Genomic DNA, 17,201 nt, shown 5'->3' with positions numbered 1-17,201 from the left:
CAGCAATAGTCTTTATGACTAGGACACTCCTTCCATGCTGCTTAGCCATCCACCCTTCATTTAGCTGTTCAGGACCACCTTCCTTAAGATCCAGCACCGTGATACCATTAATCTCATTGACTCATTTTGCACTACTACAATTTAAGCCTTCGAGAACGCCACTTAAAGAACGGTTGATAATGGAACCGTTCTCTTTTTTATTTTTAGTTTGGGCGGGCATTTAGAACTCCAATAGAGAACGGTTATATGTTAGAACCATGCTGGTACATTAACAAAATGAACGATCAAGTTGACCAACCGTCCTAAAATATGAAAGAGATCGGTTAATATATGGAACTGTTCTCCTTATTAATATAAAGATCACGGTCCCTATCCTTAACCGTTCTCTATTAAATCCCTAATGCCTAATCTAGACTCGCCGTTTACACTTCTTTTCGCTTCCAGTCTAGCTCTTTAAAACACAACAAAATCGCACCGCTATGCCCTAAAAATTAAAGAAATCATATCTTCCATTGTTGTTGCTCGTACACTGCATCCTCTGTCCTCCGGCCACCGCCTTACGTTGCTCCTGGGTGTGCACGCCTTCATCGTCGCTGATTGTCGTTGCTGTTGGTAATGTTTAACTCTTTATTAATCCATATGTTTGATCATTCATGGTTAATTATTTGTCTTACAATTTTCATTTGTTCAATTACCGCCATGAACATAGCTTAATTTTATTAATATTCAATATGGGCACACATAGAATGAAATCCATATCTTAGCCGCATCTATTACTAGGGATTGTTACAAAAATCGTTACAAAAGGATGCTTAATTAGTATGTATGTTTAAATATTAAAAATTGTGAATTGGGCTTCTGAGTTTGAGAGTTTGTTGTTTTTGATTGATTGTTTGAATATTTGGCTGGTTAGTTCCCTTTTGAGTATGATATATGTACAATAAACCTAGCATTCTATTATTGGTAAGTGGTTGTGAACAATTTACTGGGTTTTCAGTGGTTATCGTGGTGGTTGAAAATTGTTGATGGTAAGTGTTTGTCGGGTCAAGTATCATATCACCTGTGTATATAAGATAAATATGTATTATATGCGGTGTCAGGGGTTTGGGCTTTAAAGCTATGGTGGTTGCAATATGGGGGTTTAGTGAGTTTGTAACATGTAGTGGCTGGGATGGAGATGATCGGCTATGGGATTTTCATGAGAACTTAAGACAGAACCAATAATTAAGGACTCATTATATTCTTTGCAAAAAAAAACAAAATATCAATGATAAAAAACGTGTTGTTACATACAGTAGAGTAGAAATTACATACAAAGAGAGCTTTCAGACTTTGAGAGACTCTCATTATCAAGGTTTAGTCACTCAACAACATTATTTTAGTTCAGCAGATTGTTACAGATTATTATATAGTACGACTATTTCTTGAGGGCCTAAAATAACATAAATGTTCGGATATTTGTAAAAGCTTTCACACATCTATAACACTCTGTGGACATGGCCCACCTGCATATGCCCAGCCGATCTGTGGACAATGGCAGCGGTCTTTTTGAAAGCCACGCTCGGCGGCGTAAAAATGCCTTCGATCGGATAGTTTTTAGATCGGTCGGTTTCGTCTCGGTAAGGGTCTCGAAACGATTAGAGATGTTCGAAGTCGCCACCAAGCATTTGTGGGATGCATGGAACCCGTTTGATATCCACTTTATACCTCGGTCAAATTGAAGCACAAAGCAGCGTTTGACATAGGCATTAAAGATAAGGAAATCGTCCCTCTTTAGCATCCTATCTCTAGAATGACTCTCGTACGCCCTGGATAAGGTCGTCCACTATCCAAAGTTTCTGAGTAAGAGGTGAAGGTACGTATTGGGAAGCCCTTTAATCAGACACCCAATCCCGCCCCCGTTAACGGCCTCTACTGATCGATCTTGGTTGGTTGAATGCAAAAGTTGATAAAACGGTCTAAATGCATGAATGCGCATCCAATAATTCAAACCTAACATGTGAGAGCTTTCTAAGTCGGTTAATTTAATCTAAGTATCAAGTATAAGATGTCGAGTTGGATTAATGATTGATTTGCATGCAAGACGGAAATTAAACATCCATTTACCGTATTAGGTTTAGGGTGCATAACAAGATCCATTTGTCTTAGTATGGCATTTTGCAAATATGATTTTTGAATAATCAAATAGTCATCTGATCCGTTCTACATCCGGGCTAACCGGAGTTGGGATCGTTCTAGACTAATGCTGGAAGGGAACAGACCCTGTATCAGGTGGCTATATGAGGCGCGAGCCAGCCGGCGATACAAAGAGGCCTCCCTCTTGTTTTGAAAATGAGAAATGGAGGGCCTGTTTAGGGGCGGGTTAGGCCACGGTTTTGTGCCGTGTTCTGAACGTTTAGAAAATGTTATAAAACGTGTTTAGAAATGGGCATTTGAACCTGGTTTGGTTTGAAGGGGTCGTTTAGACCGCATTTGTTGATTTGAAGAACTAGACTCGAATAATCATCATTATTTGGATAATATTCGGTGTCGGGTTCGATTTGACAAACTTGACATGAATAGTTTTGAAAGTAATTATGGACTAACTGTTTTAAGTCCATTTGAATGTTATTAGTCGATACTCATCATCGTACCCGGGTTAAAATCCGGCATGGTATGTAGAACCAAGGATGACTTTGTGTTGGGGACTAATATGCTTGTTTGAAAATGTAAAGAAATGAAATAAAAGGTTTTAAAATACCTTTTAAATGTCATTAACCAAATATTATCACCGAAACACGGATTTAACCGTCATGGTATGAGGAACCAAGGGTGACAAAATATTTTATGGTTAAAACAAATGAAATAAAATAAAACGGGTTCGAAAGTATTTGGAATGGTAAAAACCGATTACAAATATGAAAATAAATTAAAGGGAAATGACGAGAACAAACACGGTTGATCTCTGGTCTGAACACCCCATTTAGGCGCGGGTAAGTTGGCAACCTAAGGGGATTCTGCCTCAGACCGAAAATCAGTTTTTGCTCGTTTATTCCATGTTTTGGTTCATGTTATGCACGTTTTAGCATGTTATAGTCATGAAACAAATAAAAACATAATAAAAGAGGATTTTTACACCCTCATACTTACATGTTTGGTTATGGCGAGTGACCGACGTAAGTGTAACAACTCGTTTGATCGGAAAAAACTCGGTTTAAAACCGTTTTGGTAAGTAAAAAAGAGTGTTTTGATGTTAGTGATGGTGTAGTGGTCGAAGTGGTCGGTCAAGTGATTTAATGCACGATGACGGTACCAAACAATGTGCAAGGCTCGTGTTTACGATCGGTAGGTCGTAAATACGCGTCGGATTGTGACTTAAGAAGTCGAGTCGAGAATTTTAAGGGAGAAAAGAGGGGGCGGACACTCGCGTAACTCTCAAATGGGTGGCATTTGAGGGGTATTTATAGAGAAATGTGTGGTTGTGTGAGTTTTGAGCGACGTGGCCACTTGGGCTGCTCAAAGAGACGCGAGCCACGTCGCGGTTCTTCGTGTTGTGTTGTCACTTTTACAACAAACGCAATCATGATTTGTTCTATCCTAGGTTTTGTAGTCACATGTTTGGTACTTGACCAACATGAATCTGGGAAAACTTAAGGTAGAAGGTTTGAAATGCTTTGTTTTTGGTGGTTGACTCGGTTTGACTCGTTGTTGGAGTCGGGATTTGAATTTTTGAGTCGGTTTTTGTCCGGTGTCGGTTTTGACTCTAGTTAGTGTCATTGCGACCCCGTCGTCGTGCATTAAACACTCCAGGTATTTTTGAAATGTTTTGAAATATTTTATTTTCAAAATCGTTTTAAGTTTTCCGACGTAAAGTTGTACACAAACTGTCGATCAAACGCCGCAATTCCAAAGCATGTTGTAGTCCGATAATCATCGGGTGTTTGTTGGAGTATCAGCAGATACTGGGTATCTACAGATCCCCCACTTTGACTGAGGCTTGGACAGGGCGAAAGTCAAAGTAGAGCCCCCAGGTCAATCGAAGATTACAACCTAGAAACCCAAGCGACGTCGAGGCGGCTCGAAAGGATTCGGGCCAAGGACCTGCCGTCGGGAAGGGCGACGCCAAGGCGACTCGAGGGTATGAGTCAAGGACCTGTCGTCGGGAACAGTTTAGAGTCTGTCGACTATCCGTGCGGGTCGTTTAAAGTCCATTAGACTACGTACAAAAGCTCCCCAGCCATAGGAAGGAGTCATACCTGAGGCATCTTCGGGTATGCCCTCGCTTGTTTGCGGACAAAAGCTCGCCAGCCATCGTAAGGAAATGTACCTGAGGCGTCATCGGGATGTGTCCTTGAAATGTTGTGGACAAAGGCTCGCCAGCCATGGTAAGGAAATGTACCCGAGGGGCTTCCCTTTTTTCTGTAAAAAGACGCGAGTTCAGGCAGCAACCCATTCACCATTTCGTCTTCTTCATTTTTCGACAAAAACAAGCTAAAATCGCCATTGTTGGTCCTTCTAGCTCGCTTGAATTCGTGCCATTATCAACAATGTCATCTCAAGGTATGTATTTCCTCTTGAATCCATTTAAATTTGTTGATCTTTAGCTTGATTGAAATAGGGCGAATTTTAACCAAGAAAAATCGAATTGGGCGTTTTTGATTGGGCCCATTTCAAGTGAAATTGATGCTTGCATTAGGTTAGAAACCTGTTTAGGAGTATAGGGGTGCTTTTAGTCTGCATTTTGGTCCCCGTTCCCGCTCCCTATGCTCGAAAAACGCGAGTAAGGTGAGACACCATCTCATTTCGCAATGCCAAGTTTATTTGCTTGGGTAGTGGGTCCCACTAGGTTGCATTGTAGTTGGGAAAACCCGTATTTGCTATTTATGGACCTTCGTTGGGTATTGTGGGCAAAATTGGATTTTTGCCTTTTGTGACGGTCTTATGTCTGACAAAATAAGCGTCTGTTTGGGCTTGAATTGAGTCAGTTTGCCTTGAAATGGACCTCATCGGTAGTTTAGGTCACCTTGAGGTGTGATAAAATCACGTTTGCCTTTTTGCGGTCGTTTTTGAATTTTTGACCGGTTTGGGCTCAAATTAGCGTATGAATTGCCTTTTTGAACCGTAGAAAAATGTCCATTGTATCGGGAATGTATTTTGGGTTGTTGGCGGACCTTGTATGGGTCTTGAAATGCCTTCTTTTTGTGGTTTTGACTCGTCTTTTGCTTGAAAAGATGGGCGAGTCGTTCGGTTTTTTATTTATTTTTGAATTGTTTTGTTTGGTTGGATTTTGGGCGGGATTGCCCTTGTTTTGTATTGCAGGTTGTGTTTTTTGGATTTATCCATTTCATGTCGTCGTAATGCCGAAATCTCGGCTGACGTTTTTTTGTTGTGTTTTTTTATTGCAGGATATCGTTTGGGACCTATGGGGTCTGCCGTTAAGGCCTTGGAGAAGGAAGTCGATCCTAGAGGGGGAGTGACGACTGTTTTTTGTTACACGCTTGGTTGTGTTTCTGCCTGGCGACCTTTGCCCGGCCAATGATCGGGCATCGATCGTTGGTCGTTGCTTACGGAGGTCCGGACGTCCGATGAGTGGGGTTCAGTACGAATGTGTTATCCCACGTTGCCGCTTTCGGTCGTTATCGAATTCAACTGAGTGGGGTTCAACATCGGGATAGCATCCGTTGTCCTGATCCCTTTTCATCCTCGAATTCTGACGATTGGAGGCCAACGTTGGGGTAGCGCGCTGAGCTACGAGAGTCGGTTATCGCGTCGTCCAAAATCTGCCAGGCACCATTTTTCTTTTTGTCGTGGAGCAGGAACGAGGTATTACCGTCATGGTAACCACCTCTGCTTCCGTTGCTGCTCCTCTGTCTCTTGTGTTGCCCCCTTTCTTTTCTGATTGGAAGGGTAGGGAGTGCTTAGTTCGATAGGTGGCGGATAGCCCCTAGTTTGTTGTCTTAGGCCAGTGTCTGTATGATAGACGGTTGTTTTAGGCTAGTGTCTGTATGATGGATGTCTGTATTGGATCTTGTTTGTACATATTTAGATTTTGCGTGAGGCGGTTTGTATATATGTGTTTTTAGATTGTAGCTCATTTTGTGATTTTTGGCTTTTTGTGTTGTGTTTCGGAGGAGCGCTGTCGGCTGTCGATTCTCCTTTTGCTTCACACTAGTTCCTGCATTGTTAGTGTAGAAAACAAGCAACAGATAGCACATATGCATAAACGTAAACACGTAAAAGCATTTGATTGAAAACAAATTTAACCAAGATGACTTGAAGTTAAAATTGAAATTTTAAAAATTCCGTGACAAGTCGTCACGTTCGGAATTTAAAAGGAATTGATTTGAAATTTTGAGCAATTAACTCGTGTCGTGAATTAAATTGCATCAAAATTTTTGAAATTGACTCGAAATATTCAAACTCAAACCGTCAGGAAAGAATTTTGGAAGAGGATTTTTACGAGTATATTTGATTTTTGATTTTTGAGGTCAAGACTCGAATTTGTGAGTACTTGAATTTGAGGAAAATTGATGTCGTGTTATCAATTTTTGATTTTGATTTTTGATGGAAAATTGCGAAAAAGCAAAAAAAATTCGGGATTTCGACTGACATGGAAACGATCTGTCGCGGATCGGGGCGACTAGCCCTTCCCCCATTAAAAACAGAAAGAAAGAAAAATCCATATGTTTAAAGCTGCGTCATGGAAACCGTGTCGGATTTCGTAAAACGCGAAAACAAGGAAATGTAAGTGTGAGGAAACACAAAATGTCCTTGGATCATCCCGAAGAGGCGCGGGCTTCCTGGCGGGAGGTTTGAGGTGTCAGGAGAAAGCACAAGTTGAAAGAGACAAGTCAACAGCGGGAATCCTGGGGAAGGCCTAAAGAGGCGCGAGCAGCTTGGCGATGGAAGCCGGCTCTCCCCTTTTTCTGAAAAATCCGCTGATCATTTTGTATAAATGGGGATGTTTGCGCTTCATTGTTTCATCATCCGAAACACAAAAACATCTCTATAAAACCTCTTCTTCTTCTTCCACAAAAATATTTCATGGATGCTTTTGAGAATGCGTTGCGACAATGGTGCCGGGATTTGTCGCCTCCCGAAAAGTATCAACTCGTTTGCATGGGAGTTGGCCAATTGTTGGTGCTCCGTCAAGTCAAGGTGCAACCTTCATTTCTTGAAGCATGTTCTCGGTTTTGGGATTCTAAACACCATGTTTTCGTTTTCCCGAAAGGTGAGCTTTGTCCTCTTGCCGAAGAAGTTGGAGCCATTGGTGGGTGGTCGGGTTGTGTTTCGGTGCTTCCTCCGACTCGGTTGTGCTACAAGGAGAAATTCCGTTCTATGTTGGGCTTATCAACAAGCCAAATCAACTTTCTTTCTGCTCCACATGGTGTGGATATGTTGGCTCTTATCAACATCTTTTCAAACCGATTGGATGCTAATGTCTCGGAGGTGGCTAGGAGAAGGGCTCTTGCATTTTGCCTTGTCCATGTGTACCTCTTTGTTGATGTCTTGAAGAAGGAGGGGCCAAGATGCCATGGTAGAATGACCCTTATTCATGTGATTGAGCAAATGGAGCATGGTATAGATCCATCATGGTTGGTGCTTGGAGAGATTATCCAAACTTTGGACAAGGAAGGTTCTTGTGGAGAAGCTCCCTCTTTCGGATCCCCAAGGATCCTCCAAGTGTGGCTATTAGAGAGGTTAAGTTATGTAGAGCCTCCGGTTGATTCTTCTTCTTATTCCTTACGTCATCTTACCATGAGGAAGAAGTTGTACCCGGATAGTTTCGCTTCCACCGAAGCCTATTGCGCCGCAAGATTCGCGGAGGAGGGTGGTCCTCATATCCGTTGGGTGGTGCCGTGGTGGCACTTGAGGTCCTTCACGGGGTTGCCCGCTTCGGGTGCTAGTCCTCGTTCTTTGATGGTGGTGGGTTTGAAGGTTGTTTCCTTCATTTATCCCGAAAGGCTCATGAGGCAAATGGGGCGTCAACAAAAGGTGCCCGCTTAAGATACTCTTGTCCAAGAGAATATTTTCCGGAATTCCGAGCTTGTGGAGTTCTTCGAAAGGTGGTGGGCCGCTCGGCCGCTTTGGGAGGTACCAAACCCCGTTGCCACGACATGGGTGACTCCCGCTTATGTCAAGTGGTCACGTGCTTCATCCTTGGAAGAGAGGTCAAAATTCCGTAAGGACGAGGTTGTCGACTTGAAGTATCGAGAGCTTGGCAAGGCCAACCGTGCCTTCTTTGAGGAGTATGTTGATGGTGCTACCCCCGATGTGATGAGACCACCGAAGAGGAGGTGTTCCGGTCCCAAGAATATGGTGGGCCGTGCATTGGCTCGTTTTGGGTCGAACATGGGGTCTTGTGCTAGACCGGTGGCCGTCGCCGTCTTACATCCGTTGAGGATCCATTCCGAGGAGGAAATCCATGCTAGGCGGGCCAACAAGAAGACCAAGGGGAAGATGTACCCCGAAGGAAAACGCAAGGGTAGAATGGAAGAGTGAAGACCTCCATTACCCACTTTATTATTATGTTGTATTATTGTTGTGAGTTTTATTACGTTGTACTAGCTAGTTATTGTGTGTTTTGTGCTAGTTTTATTATGTGAGGTGTTTTAGTTGACACCTTAGCTTTGACAAGTTGTAGACTCGTCGAGCTTTATTTGTTGAAGTTCTAATCCCTCCCATTATTAATTAAATAAGAGGATTGCTCGTGTCGAATATTGTGAAAGCTTGTTTCTTCCATCCATTTGATGAAGGCAATTTAATTTGAATCGTCCTAAACAATTGCACTTGGGAAAGCGGTATTTTGTGGAAAAGGAGAAAGGCTCATTTTTGTATTTTTGTGGGAAAGGGAATGGTTTTCCTTTTCTCTCTTTTTTTTATAGGGATTTTTTGTATGTGGGGATGGTTGTTTTCGATTGCGGGGATGGTTGTATCCTTCTTGTGTAAGAAAGGACTGCCTACGTATTCACCTGGAGGGGTGAAATCAAACCATGATCGTAGTTCAAAATGTTTTATAGATTTGAATTGGGTTTTGTGGATTTGAATTGGGTTTTTTGGTTGTATCCCTCAGGCATAAGAGGGACTGCCTACGTATCCACCTGAAGAGGTGAAATCAAACCATGCTCGTAGTTCAGGGGGTTTGTTTTGGTGCAAATGGATGTTGCCTTTGACGGATCAAAGGAAATTTGAAACGGGTAAGGTGCCGCAGCTTAGACTCGATAAAACATGCAATTTCAAATCAGAACACGTTGAGGAACTTGACTTGAAAAGGGTTGAGGTCGTTGCTAGTTGTAAAACTAGGCTAGGTCGTTGGTTGCTATGGTTCAAGGGTAGTATTTCTTGAGTTGGTCTAGGTTGGTCGGGTTTATAAAGTCGTCCCCATCTAGGTCACTCAGTCTCACTGCGCCCCCCGAAAGTATTTTCTTGACCAGGTATGGCCCGGCCCAGTTGGATTTGAATTTTCCCCTCAGATCGACGGGTAATGGTGCTCGAACTGACTTGAGGACCAAGTCGCCCTCCTGGATGTTTCTGGGTTTAACCTTATTGTTGAATGCTCGTTTTATACGTCGTTGGTATAGTTGGACGTTGTGCAAGGCGTTGAGTCGCCGTTCGTCTAGAAGAGTGAGTTGTTCGTACCTTCGACGGGTCCATTCCGCCTCATGGACTTGACTCTCCAGTAGGATGCGTAGAGATGGGACCTCTAACTCTACCAGTTAAACCGCCTCCATACCATATGCTAGGTAGAAGGGTGTGGCGCCTGTCGGTGTTCGAATGGAGGTTCGGTATCCCCAGAGTGCGAATGGGAGTTTGCTCGACCAATCGCGGTAGTTGTCTTGCATTTTCTTGATAATGGTGACAAGAGTTTTGTTCGTTGCCTCCACCGCTCCGTTGGTTTGGGGACGGTAGGGGGATGATCGATGTCGTTTGATCTTGTATTTGTCCAGCAAAGCTTGAGTTTCCGCCCGGAAATGAGAACCTTGATCGCTGATGATTTCATGCGGTACCCCATACCGGCAGATGATGTTGAACTTGGCCACTTGTTTGGCGGTCAAGACTGCATGTGAATGTGCTTCCACCCATTTGGTGAAATAGTCGATGGCGACGAGGACGAAGCAATGCCCCTTGGTGCCTATCGGGTTGACTTTCCCGATGATGTTGATGCCCCAGGTTGAGAAAGGCCAGGGTGATGTCATGGTGTACAAAAGGGATGGTAGTATGTGTTGTATGTTGGCGAAGATTTGGCAATTGTGGCAATGTTTGACGTAGTTACGGCAATCGGCTTCCATGTTGGTCCAGTAGTAACCTAACCGCATGATTTTCCGAGTAAGCATCATTGCACTTATGTGAGGGCCACATTCTCCGTCGTGAACCTCTCCCATGACGTTTTTGGCTTAGTGGTTGTCAATGCAAAGGAGGAGAATTCCTTGGGGTGTTCTTTTGTATAATTGGTTTTGGTTATCACGAATTGTGATGCAAGTAAACGGATGGCTCTTTGTCCTCTTTGATCACAGTTGGGAGGGAATTCGCTTTTGGTTTTGTAATTGAGGATGGCTTGGTACCAAGGTTCATCATGGCTTTCCTCGTCATTGATAATGGCACAAATGTGGGTTGGATCGCTCCTTCTCTCGACACATAGGGGCATTGATGTCATGTCGTCAGGTATGTTGACGAGCGCGACAAGTTTTGCCAAGGCATCAGCAAATTGATTTTCCTCTCGCGGCAGATGGGAGTAGTCGATTTGGTCGAAAAATTCGGCCTCTTGATTGATCTTTGCTCGGTAGGGAGCTAAGCTGTCAGATCGGATTTTCCATGATCCGGACACCTGATTGATGATGAGCGGGGAATCGCCATGGACCCTCAGTCTCTTGATGCCAAGTGTGATGGCTGCTTGTAGGCCGATGAGGCATGCTTCATATTCAACGGCATTGTTGGTGACGGCAAAGTCTAGCTTGACCGAGATCGGAACATGTTCTCCCTCCAGTGATATTAAAAGGATTTCTACCCCGAAGCCTCTTAGATTAGACGCATCATCGAAGTATAGGTCCCATGCGTCGGAGTCGGCGCAAAGGATGTCTTCGTCAGGAAATGACCATGTGTCGGTCATTGGATCCACTTTGACGGGATTTTCTGCTAGGAAATCGGCAACTGCTCTTCCCTTGATAACCTTTAGGGGTATAAACTTGAGATCAAACTCGGACAGCATGAGTGTCCACCTAGACAGCCTTCCGTTTAGTTGGGGTTTTCCAAAGATGTATTTAACCGGGTCCATCTTGGAGTAGATGTGGACCGTATAGCTGAGCATGTAATGCCGCAGCTTCTTTGTTGACCATACTAGGGCAAGGCATGTCTCTTCCAGTTGGATATAACTCGTCTCGTACTCAATGAACTTTTTGCTGATGTAGTAGATGACTCGTTCTTCATTGCCAACTGTTTCTTCTAACATTGCTCTCATGGCCGTGTTGGTAACACTCAGGTATAGGGATAGAGGAATCCCCGGTTGAGGTGGCATGAGGACAGGAGGTTTGGATAGGATTTCCTTTATCCTGTCGAAGGCCTTCTGACAGTCGTCGTCCCAATCGGTGTGATCGGAGGCACGAAGCTTTTTGAATATTGGTTCACAAATCATACTGAGCTTGGCAATGAAGCGGCTGATGTATTGGACCTGACCGAGAAATCCCCGAATCTCCTTCTCGTTCTTAAGCAGAGGCATGTGTTGAAGGGCTTTGATTTTGGTTGGATCAATCTCAATGCCTCTTTTACTGACGACATGTCCCAAGAGCTTTCCGGAGGTGACCCCGAATGCACACTTCTGAGGATTTAGTCTCATGTTGTATTTCCGCAGACGAGCGAAGAATTTCCGAAGGACACTGATGTGGCCATCCCGTTCTTTTTATTTGACAATCATGTCATCGACATATACCTCTACCTTCTTATGCATCATATCATGTAGGAGAGTGGTAGCGGTTCTTTGATAGGTAGCCCCGGCGTTGATGAGGTCGAAGGGCATGACCGTGTAGCAATATGTACCCCACTGTGTGGTGAACGCTCTCTTGTGCATGTCTTCCTCAGCCATCTTAATCTGGTTGTACCCATCATACCCATCCATGAATGATAGGAGAGCATGCTCGGCAGTATTGTCCACCAGAATGTCAACATGTGGCAAAGGGAAGTCGTCTTTTGGACTCGCCTTGTTCAGATCCCTGAAGTTGACGCAAACCCGAATTCTTCCGTCTTTCTTTGGTACGGGCACAATGTTGGCCACCTAGTCAGAGTATTCAGACACTTTGATGAAGCCAGCCTTGAACTGTTTATTCACTTCTTCTTTGATTTTTAGGGCCCACTCAGGACGCATCCGGCGTAGCTTCTGTTTCACAAGTTTAGCCCCGGGTTTAATGGGTATCCGGTGCTCTGCAATTTCTTTCTCAATCACAAGCATGTCTCTGTAAGACCAGGCGAACACGTCCTTGTATTCGTGGAGGAGGTCAATGAACTGTTGTCTTTCCGAGGGGTCCAGGGTTGTCCCTATCCTAAGTTCTTGAGGTGTGTTATCGGTTCTTACGTTAATAGGTTCGGTCTCCTCAATGATGGGGGTTCTGGTTTCCCGTTTGTCAAGTTCTTTGGCTAGGTGAGGTGGGTAGTCACTCAAGTCAAATTCCTCATAGTCATTCAGAATTACATTGCAGTTAAATTGAGACGAGTCATAAGCAAACTTAGCGTTCATTAAGTTGACACGAGCGAAAAGCTCGGAGAGGACAGACATCTCGTGGTCAGTCAGAGGCGACACGACAGAGGAGGCGGCCCCTGGAACAGGATCCAGGTTGTCACCTTTCAGGGGAGTGGGGGTGACCCTAGTAGACTTAGCCTCTGAATCAGCCACGACTTTGTGATAAAACAGTGGGAAGGGGACCTTGACTGGGACATCCAGAGTTTTAGGAGCTACGACGGACTCTGACTCTGACTAAGACTCAGACTCATATCCTTCTTCACTTCCCTCCTTGAACATAGGGATTTCTCCAGTTGTTATCTTGAGAATGCGGCCTTGGCGATCGGTCCACTTGACGGTCTTCCTCCAGCCTTGGGTAGCTTTCTCCGGGTCAGTGTCGGAGATCAAGGCGGTGGGATCAAATTGATTGTCCTTCAGGGCGATGTTGATGATGTCCTCATAGTCGAGGTGTTTGACGTCATCTTCCCCAAAGAGGAGTGTGACAGCTTGTCCGTTAAGGCATGGTGACGGCTTGGACTCAGTTGATACAGCTTCGATGTTGTCGGGGATAAAGTAGCAGTCCTGGAAGACTTATACTCCCGGGTACCTAGCCCTAGCCACAGAGTCATAGATTGGCTCCGGAAAGCCATGGTAGAGCTCGGATTCTCCCTCGGGGACAAAGTATCCATTGAGAGACAGATGATAGGGACGGAGGATAACTTCGTGCTTCTTGCGCTTTCGGACTAGGAGGTTCATCTCCTGGATATCTTTGTCGGTAGGTTCGTATCCCAGCCAAAGGGAATGTTGGGGACCTTAGCCTGTTTCAAGGGAGGTAATGGGTCCTTCAGTGGATTGAGCGGCAAACCCGGGAAATAACCTTGAGGCATCATGATACAGTTGACCGTGAGGTTGGTGAACGGGTCTCAATCAGAGGGTGTTGACTCCTCAGTTATGGCGTTTACAGCTTGGAAACCCAACATTTCGTTGTCGTCCTCCTCAATGGCTTGGGAGGCTACTCCCCTCCTCATGACAGCTTTGATTGGGGAAGCAGGAATTGTGATCGTTTTCCCATTGAAGGGGATCCTGATCTTCTGGTGGAGAGTTAAGGTAACCGCCTGGACGACGTGGATCCAGAGACGTCCCAGGAGCATATTGAAAGAAGCGTCGATGTCGACCACTTGAAAATTGGTTTGTCTTTCCAGTGGTCCGGTTGCGATGGTCAAAGTGACAAGCACAGCGACCTTGCGATGAGTGCCGTCGTAGGCACGTACTCCTTGATTCGTTGGGACCAAATCCTCTTACTTAATCCCCAGCTTGTGGGCAGTCTTAAGAGGAATGACATTCACCGTGGAACCGTCATCCACGAGGACCATGGGTACATTTTTCTGGAGGCATTATACGGTGATATATAGGGCCCGGTTGTGATCGGCTCCGAATGGAGGGACATCCTCGTCGGAGAAGACGACCGGGTTGTTTAGATCAGGGGCGTCCCTTGTAATGTGCGCCACTATTTCTTCTGGGGAAGAGGTGGAGGGCACTGTTAATTTTCCCAAGGCCTGCAGCAAGGCTTGTCGATGCTCAAAAGACGTTGCGATTAGTTGCCAATTTGAGATTTCAGCTTTCGCCTTCTGAAGCTGTTTAAGGATTGAATTCTCAGGAGCCCTTGGTTGAGTGTCTACTTCCGGGACGGCTTGGCCATTCGTTGTTGGAACGATCGTTGGATTGCTCGGGTTCTGATAGGGACGTCCGGGCCGGGTGAGATGTCCGATTTCTTTCGCCCGTTTCTCCTTCCCTGGGATGATATATATATCCTCAACATCATCTCTCCAGATGCCGTTAATTTCGGAGTCTCAAGTATACCTTGGAGGGGTATTCCTCGGTGGGCAGTTCTTGTGAGGGATATTTTGTGAGGATGGTTTTTGTGAGGGTGATTTTTATGGGGGTAGTTATTTTGAGGGTAGTTATTTTGAGGGTGATTTTCGTGAGGTCTATGCCAGAATGGTCGCGGGAGCAATCCATCCTGGGGTGGGTAGTTTTGAATGCTTGGGGAATTCTCCCTCGGGCGCGGTGGTGAAGGATTGAAAATGAGTCGACGGTAGGCGTCGTCGAGTCGGGTGATTCTCTCAGAGAGGCTGGCAATGGTCTCCTCAACTTGTTGAAACATAGTGAGCATAGTGGCAGCACTAAATACAAACACTCCATCGGAAGGATCTTTTCCCAAAGTATTCACCTCGTCGTCAATCAGCAGGATGAGGTGAGAGGAGTCTAGGGTCGGCTCATCGTCAGAGATGGCGTGGATTCCCAGAGGATTCGTTTTGTTTTTCGGCTTAGTTGGTGGGGGTAGAGGCAAATCTCCTTTCTCAATCATGTCTTGAATGAGGTGCTTGAGTTTGAAGCAAGTTTCGGTATCATGCCCTTTTCCCTGGTGTTACTGATAGTAGGCACTGGGGTTCCAGAACCGGGACTTCTTGGCATCGGTCAATTCCGGGGTGAGTCCGATCGGTCCTAACTTCCCCTGGTCCATGAGCCTTTTCAGGGCACTCGCATAAGTTGACCCTATCTTGGTGAACACCCTCTGGGGGCGGTCAGTTTTCTTAGCAGATGGTTCGACGAGGTTAACATCATCAATCTTGTTCATCTGGCCGTAAGGGCGAGATCCGGTTGAGGTGTATCCTTGGTAGCCTCTGCCAGTGGTTTTGGCCAAGACACCCTTTTGGAGGTCATCTTCAATACGTGTCCCCAGAATCTGCAGATCATGGAAGGTCTTGATATTCTGATACCTCAGTAGGTTGGCATAAACTGGGCGGAGGTTGTTGACAAACTTTTCCACTAAAGTTGATTCGCTGGGCTTACTGACCAGTTGAGTACTCACCCTCCTCCAACTGGTCAAGAACTCGGTGAACCCTTCCTTATCGTTCTGGGTTAGCACCTCGAGAGTACGGGTATTGGCCTGGATCTCGACATTGTCGGCATACTGTTTGGCAAACTCAACTGCGATCTCATCCCAAGTAGTAAGGTTTTTTGGATCAAGGGAGTAGTACCATTGGCGAGGGATCGGTTCCAAAGAGGAAAGGAAGATCCGGGTAAAAAGTTCCTGTTTGACCCCTTTAATGGCCATGTAGTCTTTGAAAGAACGGATATGATTGAGTGGGTCCTCCACTCCTTTGAACTTAGGCACATCAGTTAGGGTGAAGTTGTCAGGTAGTTGATCTCCAACAGGTTCGAACCTTCAGTTGTTCTCAAGATGGATATTGTTGCCCCGGGCTAGGAGCTGTTCCTCCAAAAGCTTTAGCCTCTTTTCAGTTTCAGTCAGAGGTGGAGTATTATATTCCCCAGTTTCCTTGTTCTCCAGGGCGTCTATACGAGTCTCGACGCGATCCAGGGTGACCTTAAGAGCGGTAAGCAGGCTGGCTAGCTGATCAGTCGTGACATCTTTGTTATTATCATTGTTGTTGGATGAAGCTAAAGACGGGGCCATGGCTCTGAGGCAGAAAAACGGCTCACATTAAAACTCAATCCGACACGGTTCCAAGACTGAACGCAGACAACACAAAGGACGAGACAAAGACCAGACTCAACAAGACGAGGGTGACCGTGTGTGGTTCCTCGGTGCGGACTCGATTTATTACGTGACGGTGTTTGACCGAACCTTTGACACGAGTCCAACATACCGGCGCGACGCCATTGGACGGGTCTCGTGGTGAGACGACTCATAAGTAAAGACCCATAAGTACGTTTGCTTTGACTCGATAGACACGAGGCAGAATTGGAATGGTGGACTGAAGTTACGTATTGGGAAGCCCTTTAATCAGACACCCAATCCCGCCCGCGTTAGCGGCCTCTACTGATCGATCTTGGTTGGTTGAATGCAAAAGTTGATAAAACGGTTTAAATGCATAAATGCGCATCCAATAATTTAAACCTAACATGTGATAGCTTTCTAAGTCGGTTGATTTAATCCAAGTATCAAGTATAAGATGTCGAGTTGGATTAATGATTGATTTGCATGCAAGACGGAAATTAAACATCCATTTACCGTATTAGGTTTAGGGTGCATAACAAGATCCATTTATCTTAGTAAGGCATTTTGAAAATATTATTTTTGAATAATCAAATAGTCATCTGATCCATCCTATATCCGGGCTAATCGGAATCGGGATCGTCCTAGACTAATGCTTGAAGGGAACAGACCCTGTATCAGGTGGCTATATGAGGCGCGAGCCAGCTGGCGATACAAAGGGGCCTCCCTCTGGTTTTGAAAATGAGAAATGGAGGGCCTGCTTAGGCGCGGGTTTGTCCACGGTTTATGTGCCGTGTTTTGAACTTTTAGAAAACATTATAAAACGTGTTTAGAAATGGGCATTTGAACCCGGTTTGGTTTGAAGGGGTCGTTTAGACCGCATTTGTTGATTTGAAGAACTAGACTCGAATAATCATCATTATTTGGATAATATTCGGTGTCGGGTTCGATTTGACAAACTTGACATGAATAGTTTTGAAAGTACTTATGGACTAA

The sequence above is a fragment of the Silene latifolia genome, chromosome 9 (assembly GCF_048544455.1).
Source record: "Silene latifolia isolate original U9 population chromosome 9, ASM4854445v1, whole genome shotgun sequence".
Classification (NCBI taxonomy): Eukaryota; Viridiplantae; Streptophyta; class Magnoliopsida; order Caryophyllales; family Caryophyllaceae; genus Silene; species Silene latifolia.
The sequence above is the reverse complement of the archived record's forward strand: the minus strand, read 5'-3'. Positions refer to the sequence as shown.